Source organism: Leucopleurus acutus (assembly GCF_964270905.1).
Source record: "Leucopleurus acutus genome assembly, chromosome: 3".
Lineage (NCBI taxonomy): Eukaryota > Metazoa > Chordata > Mammalia > Artiodactyla > Delphinidae > Leucopleurus > Leucopleurus acutus.
Window position 1 is genome coordinate 89,445,404 of NC_139145.1, and position 13,007 is coordinate 89,458,410.

A 13,007-nucleotide genomic window follows, 5' to 3' on the forward strand; every position below is an offset into this window, starting at 1 on the left:
TGTCAATCCCAATCTCCCAATTCATCCCATGGTATGTCTTTTCTAATTTAGTGATTTATGAACATAATCTAAACAAACATGGTGCATGATGGGTTTTTGGAAAAATAATGCCCTCAAAAATTTCACAAGTATCTAAATGAGCCACGATGCTAATATTCTTGATTACTGAACATCCCATTAGATGTGCTGTTGCCTTTTCCAAAGGACTTACAGACAGTGCTGGCAGCTTTGCTTCCTCTCCAGCAGGCCATATTTTTACTGGGCCAAGTCCACACAACCCTCTTTGCATCCTCATTACCAATCCTAGGAAAATTATACTGGTTTTTAACTTCTTTATTTGATAGACAGCCTAGTTGGTTGAATAAACAGTCAAGAGAATATGTTTTTTTTTTTTTTTTGCGGTACGTGGGCCTCTCACTGTCGTGGCCTCTCCCGTTGCAGAGCACAGGCTCTGGACACGCTGGCTCAGCGGCCATGGCTCACGGGCCTAGCCGCTCCGCGGCATGTGGGATCTTCCCAGACCGGGGCACGAACCCGTGTCCCCTGCATCGGCAGGCGGACTCTCAACCACTGCGCCACCAGGGAAGCCCCCGAGAATATGTTTTTATGTTGGATTTTCCTTTTACTATTTCTGAAAACGTTCTATAATTTAGTTGATTTTGTGTCTCCAATTAATGAAGGTGCTAGATGTCTGACTCCCTAGTAAACTCAGTGGGTGTTAACTTTATTGTCTCTTTAGGTCCAGATTATGCTAAATTCATTTCAGAGTATGGAATTCAGTATGATTACAATATAATCGTATGGTTAATTGCAAGTAAAACCTCCTCTAAAATTAACATTTAAAGTGGAATTGCAGTCAAAAGCAGAATGAATGAGGAGGTATTGTTATAACAGAGTGCCCTGAGGGAGATTAGTGAGTTTCAGAGAAATTTGGGCTGTGAATCAGAAAATAATCCCTAATAAATCTCCAGAGAAGACCACCTCTACTTCCAGAAACTGTTATTTCTTGTGGGTTAGATACACATTCTCTTGTTTTATCTCCTTTGCATTTGGCTGCGTAATTTCTATTAAGACAGAAAAAATAGGCTTTCTTTCGAGCTCTTTCTTTTTCTTTTTTAAGGGCTCACTGTAATGGCTTTTTCTTCTACCTTGAACATTTTATATCTAACAAGACCTCTTTCCACGTGTTTGCTAGATGTGAGAGCTAAGCTTGTATCCTTTTCTTATTCCTTTTTGGCATGATTCTTAGCAAGCATTTTGTTACTCTTCTAGCTCAGAGGATACTTGAATAAGTAGAAATGTAAATTACAAACAGAGTTTTTGTGGCTGTATCTTACTGTACTTGTTGATTTAATGCAATCTAGGATGGGATTTTATGTAGGGGAAGAAATGACATATTACTGTACTCAACTTTTGAATATTTTAAGCATTCTTTCTGTCTAACCAACAGTCACTTGATTTCCAATGTTGTTTAGACTACATAGAATTTTAACACAAAACTTTAACTTATAGAAGTTTAAGTGCAGAGATGCCCTTTTTTGGAAATATTTCTTTCATTCTCTCATAAAAAAGGGAACACAAAACTGTAACTGTAAAAGCTTTGTTTTACAATCTGTAAGAAGAATATTGACAGGGTTCTAAATACAAAAGCTGGTTAAGAATTATTCCCAATATGATCTTACATGTCAGAAATTCAAATGTCTTGTGTTCACAGAGGTGATTTTATACACACTCTTCAATAGGCATTTGCCACAAAATGTGTCCTAGCATAGCATTCACCTGCACTCAATATCATAAAGAAAAAGTTCTTTCAATAGTTTTCCTTTACCATATAAAATAGGATTTTTTAATACGTATTTAGACTTTTTTATTGGTTAATGATAGGTAGCTGGTGATTTTCTTCCTTATGTTCTGATTTCTGAAAATTTCTGAATAAAATAAATCATAAAAGATGATGCACTTATGCTGTATACAGAAAAATAGAAGCTCACTTGCTGTCTCTTATTCTCAGGTTAAATTTCTTTATGTATAGAATCATAGTATGTCTACCTGGAGAAGTTCAGGAATTATTCAGTTTAAATATTTTATTTTACAAATAATGAACCTGAGACCCAGAGAGTGTCTTAGCTTAAGTGACCAGTTAGAGAGTGAACTTTTTCCTATACCTTGCTTCTTTCCATGATTAGATATTTTCTCATCTCTTTTGACTCTTCAATAAATAGGTTTCAATAGATAATGATGACTGGCCAGGAAAGAGCCAGGAGGAGCTGTATCGAGAGTCCAAGAAACTTACTACCACCCCATCTCAACTTCAGGCTATTCTTAGCCCTGGCCATTTGCTATCTCCCCCTGATTTGGGTTCTGCAGCATGCTGTACCATATGTGTGCAAACTGATTAAATATTCAGTAATTCACTAAACAAACTTTTCTTTTTCTAAGCTCTACCATGGTCTTCGAGTGAAAGGGGGACAGATATGCAAAAACTAGCTATAATATCAGTTAAAATAAAATTAGAGTTAAGTGGATTTTCAGATTGTAGATGGAAAGGGGCTTGACGCCAATTGAGAAATAAAAAAAAATAGGCTTCGAAGAAAAGGCACTGGGGTTACACATTAAACACTGAAAGGCATTTCAAATTTGAATCTAAATAGGCATACTAGGCTCAGCAAACTGCATCAACAAAAGTGTGGAGATGCTCAAATGAAGAGACCAGGAAAAGGCAAGGATTATGATTTGGTTGAGATTATCTCATGGAGTACAAAAGAAAGATCCTGGTCTCTTTGGTCTTTATGTGTGCTTCAGACACTTCTACTACCTGTGAAGCAAATAATCTGACTTCTTGTCAATGTTGAAAATTATGGACTTCTTTCAAGGTTTGAGTATTTACTTCAGGGATTCAACAATCATAATCTATGTTTTCTATAACTTCTAAAGCAGCCTGTGTATAGTGTGTCTAGAACAAGGAGCAGTCTGGATGACATGAGTTGAGACATGTTGAAAGAATTCTTTGCTGTAAAATATACAAGGTTATCTGTCCATGAAATTATAAACTTCACTACTGAAGTTAGTGTTAGAACCAGCATGTAACTCATTGAAGAAATTGGAAGGCAGTGTTTTGCCCACAGTCACATAACACTGGTATTATACTTATTTTTTAATTGAGAGATTGCTTCTCTAGAGTTCTCCTGTTATAAAATTATAAAACCCAAGATCCTCATTTCAGAAACACATACACACACACACACTTTTTGCTTATTCTTTTTTCTTCTTTTTTTGGAACCCAGGTCACAGAATTGCGTCAATCAAGTTTTGCTGTTCATAGCTTACTCACATTTTGGTCCATGTATGGCTGTCTGATTATATTTGTTTACATATTTATTAGTAATCTAATTAACACCTCTGATGTATCATGCATTCCAAGAACTCAAATATTTCTAAAAATTTATATTTACCTATGCATATTTCCCCACATCCTATCTTTGGCTTCTCACCCAGAAGTATCATATACCCAGAAGTTCATGCTTATCACTCCCTTGTTTTTCTTTAATATTTTCTATCACTGAAACATAAAAAGGCTTAACAAATATATTGAAAAGTTTTTCTTGTTTTTTAACTTATTAATGGGTGTACAATTTTATACTAACATCTTAATGTAGGATTATTTTGTCAGATAATTAAGTATAATTTGAAAAGAGATAAGAGCCTGAGGGAATAATAATAAAAACCCATTCAACAAACATTTGTGGAACAGTTAACATTTGCAGGCACTGGGGATACAATTACAAATACAATATAATTCCTTCTTTGAGGAATTTTTGATTTGTGAGAAATGGATATTAATAGATAATTGCAATAAAATGTAAAAAGTATTATAAAAAAGATTTTTGCAAACTGGTGTGGGTTTATGGGAGAGATGGCATTTTCCTTAATTCTTTAATGATGTTTGGGATATCATTATAATATGAGACACATTTCAGATCGAGGGAGACAACTGGGTAATACTGTTGAGGTGAAAGTAGAGCAGATATCAAACTATCAATAAAGTATGAAAGAATTAAGGAAGAAGGAATTAAGGTTAATGAATTAGGAAGAGTACTAATGGATTAGTGGGGACGATTCAGAAAATTGCACAAGTTACTATCAAAACTATCTATACTGGGGGAGACAGGTCACAAATCAAGCCTTGGTAAATTTAAGAAAATGGAAATCGTATCAAGTATCTTTTCCGATCACAATGCTATGAGACTAGATATCAATTACAGTAAAAAATCTGTAAAAAGTACAAACACATGGAGGCTAAACAATACACTATTAAATAACCAAGAGATCACTGAAGAAATCAAAGAGGAAATCAAAAAATACCTAGAAACAAATGACAATGAAAACACGATGGCCCAAAACCTATGGGACGCAGCAAAAGTAGTTCTAAGAGGGACGTTTATACCAATACAATCCTACCTCAAGAAACAAGAAACATCTCAAATAAACAACCTAACCTTACACCTAAAGCAATTACAGAAAGAAGAAGAACAAAACACCAAATTTAACAGAAGGAAAGAAATCATAAAGAGCAGATCAGAAATAAATGAAAAAGAAATGAGGGAAACAATAGCAAAGAGCAATAAAACTAAAAGCTGGTTCTTTGAAAAGATAAACAGAAACCTGGAAGAAACAGACAAAATCTTAGAAAAGCACAACCTTCCGAGACTGAACCAGGAAGAAACAGAAAATATGAACAGACCAATCACAAGCACTGAAACTAGGACTATGATTAATAATCTTCCAACAAACAAAAGCCTAGGACCAGATAGCTTCACAGGCTAATTCTATCAAACATTTAGAGAACAGCTAACACCTATCCTTCTCAAAGTCTTCCAAAATATAGCAGAGGGAGGAACACTCCCAAACTCATTCTACAATGCCACCATCACCCTGAAACCAAAACCAGACAAAGACGTCACAAAGAAAGAAAACTACAGGCCAATATCACTAAAGAACATAGATACAAAAATCCTCAACAAAATACTAGAAAACAGAATCGAACAGCACATTAAAAGGATCATACATCATGACCAAGTATGGTTTATCCCAGGAATGCAAGGATTCTTCAAGATATGCAAATCAATCAATGTGATAAACCATATTAACAAATTGAGGAGAAAAACCATACGATCATCTCAATAGATGCACAAAAAGCTTTTGACAAAATTCAACACCCATTTATAATAAAAACCCTCTAGAAAGTAAGCACAGAGGGAACTTACCTCAACATAATATAGGTCATATATGACATCATTCAGCCAACATCGTTCTCAATGGTGAAAAACTGAAACCATTTCCACTAAGATCAGGAACAAGACAAGGTTGACCACATTCACCACTATTATTTAACATAGTTTTGGAAGTTTTAGCCACAGTAATCAGAAAAGAAAAAGAAACAAAAGGAATCCAAATCAGAAAAGAAGAAGTAAAACTCACTGTTTGCCGATGACATGATAGTATACATATAGAATCCTAAAAATGCAACCAGAAACTGCTAGAGCTAATCAATGAATTTGGTAAAGTAGCAGGATACAAAATGAATGCACAAAAATCTCTTGCATTCCTATACACTAATGATGAAAAATCTGAAAGAGGAATTAAGGAAACATGTCCATTTACCACTGTAACAAAAAGAATAAAATACCTAGGAATAAACCTACCTAAGGAGGCAAAAGACCTGTATGCAAAAAACTATAAGACACTGATGAATGAAATTAAAGATGATACAAACAGATGGAGAGATATATCATCTCTCCATCTCATCTTGGATTGGAAGAATCAACATTGTGAAAATGACTATATTATCCAAAGCAATCTACAGATTCAATGCAATCCCTATCCAACTACCACTGGCATTTTTCACCGAACTAGAAAAAAATTTCACAATTTGTATGGAAGCACAAAAGACCCTGAAGAGCCAAAGAAATCTTGAGAAAGAAAAACAGACTTGGAGGAATCAGGCTCCCTGACTTCAGACTATACTACAAAGCTGCAGTAATCAAGACAGTATGGTAGTGGCACAAAAACAGAAATATAGATCAATGGAACAGGATAGAAAGCCCAGAGATAAACCCACACACATATGGCTAACTTAGTTTTGATAACAGAGCCAAGAATATACAATGGAGAAAAGACAGCCTCTTCAATAACTGGTGCTGGGAAAACTGGACAGCTACATGTAAAAGAATGAAATAAGAACACTCCCTAACACCATACACAAAAATAAACTAAAAATGGATTAAAGACCTAATGTAAGGCCACACACTATAAAACTCTTAGAGGAAAACACAGGCAGAACATTCTATGACATAAATCTCAGCAAGATCCTTTTTGACCCACCTCCTAGAGAAATGGAAATAAAAACAAAAATAAGCAGATGGGACCTAATGAAACTTCAAAGCTTTTGCACAGCAAAGGAAACCATAAACAAGACGAAAAGACAGCCCTCAGATTGGGAGAAAATATTTGCAAACGAAGCAACTGACAAAGTATTAATCTCCAAAACATACGGGTGCTCATGCAGCTCAATATCAATAAAACAATCTACCCAAACCAAAAATGGTCAGAAGACCTAATAGACATTTCTCCCAAGAAGATATAGAGATTGCCAACAAACACATTAAAGGATGCTCAACATCATTAATCATTAGAGAAATGCAAATGAAAACTACAATGAGGTATCACCTCACAACAGTCAGAATGGGCATCATCAAAATATCTACAAACAATAAATGCTGGAGAGAGTGTGGAGAAAAGGGAACCCTCTTGCACCGTTGGTGGGAATGTAAATTGATACAGCCACTGTGGAGAATAGTATGGAGGTTCCTTAAAAAGCTAAAAATAGAACTACCATACGACCCAGCAATCCCACTACCAGCATATACCCTGAGAAAACCATAATTCAGAAAGAGTCATATACCATAATGTTCATTGCAGCTCTATTTACAATAGCCAGGATATGGAAGCAACCTAAGTGTCCATCGACAGATGAATGGGTAAAGAAGATGTGGCACATATATACCATGGAATATTACTCAGGCATAAAAAGAAACGAAATTGAGTTATTTGTGGTGAGGTGGATGGACCTAGAGTCTGTCATACAGAGTGAAGTAAGTCAGAAAGCGAAAAACAAATACTGTATGCTAACACATATATATGGAATCTAAAAAAAAATAAAGGTTCTGGAGAACCTAGGGGCAGGACAGGAATTAAGATGCAGACGTAGAGAATGGACTTGAGGACACGGAGAGTGGGAGGGGTAAGCTGGGACGAAGTGAGAGAGTGCCATTGACATATATACACTACTAAATGTAAAACAGATAGCTTGTGGGAAGCAGTCGCATAGCACAGGGAGATCAGCTTGGTGCTTTGTGACCACCTAGAGGGGTGGGATTGGGAGGGTATGAGGGAGACGCAAGATTGAGGAAATATGGGGATATATGTATAGTATAGCTGATTCACTTTGTTATAAAGCAGAAACTAAGAAAAAAAAAAACCTATCCATACTGTAGATTCTATAAAATTTGGTGACTTTTTGGAAATGGAAAACAAGTAAAAGCCAAGGATTAGAGAGATTCCTACATTGTGCTTCTACAGATGAATAAAGGAAGGAGTTGGTAGGGGAAAGAATAATATTTTTCTATGTTTAAAGGTATTTATTTTGTCTAATTACAAAAGTAATGTGTTTTCACTGTAGAATATTTGTAACAGGTGTGCAGCAATCTGGTCTACTACTTATGCAATTTTAGTATACTCATACTTCATGATCTGTGAATGTGTGTGTGTGTTGCCCACACTAGTTCATTAGTGGGAATGTTCAAAGAAGCTCACTGCAGTATTATTTTTGGCTGTGGAGGGAGGGCAAGGTGGAAAGCAACCTGAGTACCCATACCTTGAATCAGTAAATAAAACATGCATAAAATGAAATTTTAGCCTACAAACTAAAGCATTTTTTGTTGTTGTTGTTCATGTTGTTATATGTCCCAAATTGCATCTGGTATTCTTTATTCTTATCACAAAACTGGCCAGATGTGACTGAATTGTCTAATCCATAACTTTCATTCATGTGGAGTCACTGTGTTCTGAAATCTCATTACTACAGTTTCCTTCTCATCTGATGTTAGGCGTAGCATGGATGTAATTTGTCTGGAAGCTTCAATGACTATTATAGTGGGTCCTGGCCTCACACTCATACCCTTTTTTTTTTTTTAATAACCCAAACAGTTCACTGGCAACAATCTGCCTTTTTCTCTGTGCCCCACATCAGTTGTCTGGTGTCTGGTTCTCATAAAATTATCCTGACATTCACAAAGCAAATGTCCTTTGAGTTTTGACTGCAGGGTGAAGTGACCCACCAGATGTGGTATTCTGGTGTGGTTTGAAGGAAGCATACAATGTTTACATTAACCTTTTCAGGCCCTTTCCCATGTGGGGCTAGCAGCACGGCAGTTAAATAAAGATGCTTAGTCATCCAGAATCCTGTAAGCACTTGACACCATGTCAAGTAATCTACTCTATGCCATATGGCTTAGCCGTCCTGGATGTGGTAGAGAAGCAGCCTGGCAATAAGAACTCAATGCTATTTGAGTACCTTCCTATGTCAGGACATTACTCTGACTATTTTCTTTTCCCTTTAGTAATATGCTTTTACCAAACCTCATTATGAGGCGACTGGCCACTAATAGGAAATGGATGAAAATTTCATCCTGATTTTATGAATTTCTGGACTGCAAAAAGATTCTTCAATTATTTTATTTATTTCTTGGATTATGATCTCGCAGATAGAGCACTACAGACAGGGCAGACTAGTAAACAATGCCCTTTCAAATTGTTCAACATTTCACCATGGAAACTATACTAATAGGACAATTTTTTTTTAATCTGCTTTATGCTTTACTGTAAATGATAAACTATTGAAATCTGGCAATATTAGTAGCTTAATCCAGGAAAGAATAAAGATACCTATAGAGATGACTACATTTAAACCTATACATTTATTTTCCTAAGAAATTAAAGACAAATCTAAACACCTGCCTTTTCTTGGTTAAAGCTTCTGACAACTTAAAATACCATGTGGTTTTCTTAAAGCTTGTTATCTTTCTCTGTCATTACCTTTTAATTTATGAAAAAAGAACAAAGCAGCTATTAGTAGATTTAAATGTTGCAACAGCTTTAAGGCAACACAAATATCATTTTACAAATGTGAAATTTATCATAATGCTCAAGTAATAGAAAAAAAACCTTATGAAGATTTTCCTTTGCAAATATTTGTGACAGCTTAAAAGTAATAATTCCTATTAATAAGTGATTTAATGAGTCCCAACATGTGTCTAGGCCCACAACTATTATGTCAATAAACAGAGCTAATCAGTTTAATATGCTGTAGGCATACAAACTGATGTAGGCAGGTAGTAACCCATACAAATGTAAAGATAACAAGGAAAGAAGTCTCTATCTCTTCTATTGTAGGTTTCTTGCCAATGACGACAGGCTTTGAGACATCCCTATATGAAAATTCTCTTATATTTGTACCTGTCCAAGATGTCTGTTCTTAAATTTACTCTTATCAGTAGACTATCTTAGAGCCATTTTTATTACACTCTAATTTTCCCAGTGTATCTTGCTGCTTCTGCAGTGTCTCACTTTGATTCCGGTGTGTACTCCACCATTCTTCACAGGAAGACTCAGGGTGTGAAAAAGAAGGAAGATCGGGTGGGGGAGGAGGAACAGGATAGAAAATTCTTGTCCTTGGCTGGAAATAAATATCGACAAGTTACTACGGCTAAAAGTTTTATTTCTTAAGCTGGTATTTAGGAACATAACTGTGTTGAATATATGTGCATATATGTTTTTGTCCATGTATGTATTATGTGTTGAATGTATGGATATCTACAGATACAGCAAGTTGTATGCTAAGCTGATAAAGAAAAAATTTTCAGAATATACTATTGGCAATACAAATGAAAGAGAAGACTAAAAAAATCTAACTCTCAATAATGATCTAGAGACTTATTTGGGGACAGTCTTGGTGATTAAAGATAACTATAGTTTATCCAATAGTTCCACTATGCCACCTGTTTTACAGATCCTCTTTAAACAGTTCTCACAATACCATTCACAATAACAGTAAAAGTACTGTTATTGCATATATTTTACATATCATTGAGGCATAACAATACAGGATTTTGTGTTCACAAACCTGCTTTTTTTCCCCACCATTCTACACTCCAACCCCTGGAAGAGAGCCTCTTTGTTGATAAAGTCAAGAGACAAATGCATCAGTAGCAAAATAAACTTCATAGTTAGGCTATGGGACTTGGCCCATAGCAGCAACAAAATAGTTACCCTTGTAGATGCTCTACACTGAAGAAATCAAAAGTATTTGAAGTATCCTTCTACAGGACATTTCAAGGCTGGACATATCTCCAAGATAGTGCCTAGACTTGGCTGGGAAGAGAGTCCTAGAGCAGGATTGATGGACTGAGGGAGGGAATTCAAAGAGAAGGAACTCTGAGCATAGTTCCCAGTGCTATACAGTAGGTCCTTGCTGGTTATCCATTGGGAAAAGAACTTGAGAAAGAATAGGTACATGTATATGTATAAGTGAATCACTTTGTTGTACACCTGAAACTAACTCAACATTGTTAATCAACTATACTCTAATATAAAATAAAAAGTTAAAAAAAACAACAGAAGGAACTCTGTAGTGCTCATGCATTAGGAACTCTGCATGGCTATAGTGAGACTTGGGGGTATTAGCGAAGAACTCTTTTGCAATAACTTCTGGCCCCTGGCTGAATTTTTAATTCTCTAAGAGTAAAACTATTTTCTTCCTAAATACAGATTGTTCCTGTAACCCTTTCCAGATGTTGCCAACATAAGTATGGTGTTACAAAAAGAAGTGAAGTAACTTAGCTACAATCCCACTGCCTTGGCCAGTTTGTAATTTGAATTTGGATCTGTCTGACTCAAAAATCTGTTTTTAAAGCCATGTCCCACTGAACATAGAGTATACAAGGGACAACCTGTGCCTCTATTGATCAATCTGCTATCATAGAAGGTAGATATTGGCTAGCATGTAATAGTTGAGTGATACATCTGATAAATGAGAAACTCTCATGCGTACCAGGGGAGTGTTTTTTTAGTTGCGTAAAATCTATTTCACTTATTCAACCAGGAAATGTTTAAATTATTATAACCCCCTGAGTAAATGTCAGGACAAAAGAAATAATTTGTTGTTAAATCTACACAGCCAGAAATTATAGCATGCTGAAAAATGTCCATATTTTCAATATTAAATGTACATAGACATTCATATGTATAGATAAATTGATAGTAAGTAGGTGAACAGATTAGAGAGGTAGATGGAATACAGTTGCAACCACTGGCAAAGAGGTAGAATCTCAATTCTTGCCACATAGCAAGAACAGATATTTGCACTGCATTTACCTTGCCAAACATACATTGCCTTTTTGAGATGAATTTTAAAACAAATATATCTTTGAACCCAGGAATTACATTTGCTTTAGTTGTGATAGTTGGAAGAACATATTTTTTATAGACTTATCCTAAAAGGATGTTATAAATTTTCCTATTGCTAGTTTTTTTTTATTACATGCCTCCATCCTATCACAAAAATAAAACCTTTACTACACAGCAACTTCTACTACTACCTTCAACAACACTGAACAAAAAGCATAGCTCTATTAAGAAAATTATTCTGAGAAAGTAGGCTGAAAATAGAGTTCTCATTTTGTATAAATGGCAAGTGACACTTCACCATTTAAATATTATGCCATCTCTTAATTTCTTGCACAGTGTCATAGTTAGTGTACGTGCTCAATAAGTGTTGTCTTTTACATTGAAACTAGGAGTATGTACCCCCAAATAAGTAATTTATGGCAAGAGAACTAGTCAGCTCAGTTTCCTCTGGTAAATCCAGCTAAGGTGGCACTACCTAATTTGTGGGTGATGGTCAGGAATACTTATTATTATAAATTTCAGTGTAGTTATACCCAAGCTATTTGGACAAAATTAAATCACAATCTAATTTACTGAGTGTACTTCAACTTTGAGACAAAATGTTCCTATATATAAATATGGATATATATACGTACATGAAATGGAAGACTGATCCACTTCGTAGTTTAACCAGACATCTGCGAGAGTTTTGTAGCATACTCAAAAATGAAGATGGTGAGAATGAAGATTGTTTATGAGACCAATTAAGAAGTAGTCAGAAACATATCTCTAAATTACTGAAATAGCAATACAAAGATGTGTACTCCTGCTCAGAGAGGGTGTGATAAAGGAGAATATTAATCTGAAGTCAAGGGTGTGGCTTTTAGATAACTCAGGCTAAATATCCCCATTCCTGTAAAGAATGAGACTGACAGAAAGTTGAAAAAGCTTCTCCCTTACTGTTTGGATGAATGCTAGCTATGCATTTCCGCCCATGCATTTCTTTTTCTTATGTGTTGTTGTTTTGCTTTGTTTTAGAATACGGAAGGCTAAAAGAATCTCCGTCCAGGGAATAACGCTTTTGTAAGAGGATGTGAGAGATGATTTCCTACTGGGCTTGGCTTGGTTGTGAAGTTCCTGGGGGCAAGTGGTAAAATTAGTAATACCTGTACTCTATTTCATTTAAAAGGAATCCTTTGACACAGAATTTGCTGGTTATTTTGTAGCTTATAAATGTGCACTCCCGCATGTGCATGCACACACACACACACACACACACACATACACTCATGGATTCTTTTTCCCAGCTGTCTTATTATTGACATTTGCAGACATGATTTGTGTTACTTTGGTTACGAGCTCCAATTAAGCTGTAAGTAACCTGGTTTATTATATTAGTTTAGGTGCTTACAGCACACACGTATTCTCCAAGTATGCTAAGATTATAATACCAAGGGCAAGTATTTAATACTAGCCGAGATGGAAGTAAAGTAACTGTTTTCAAA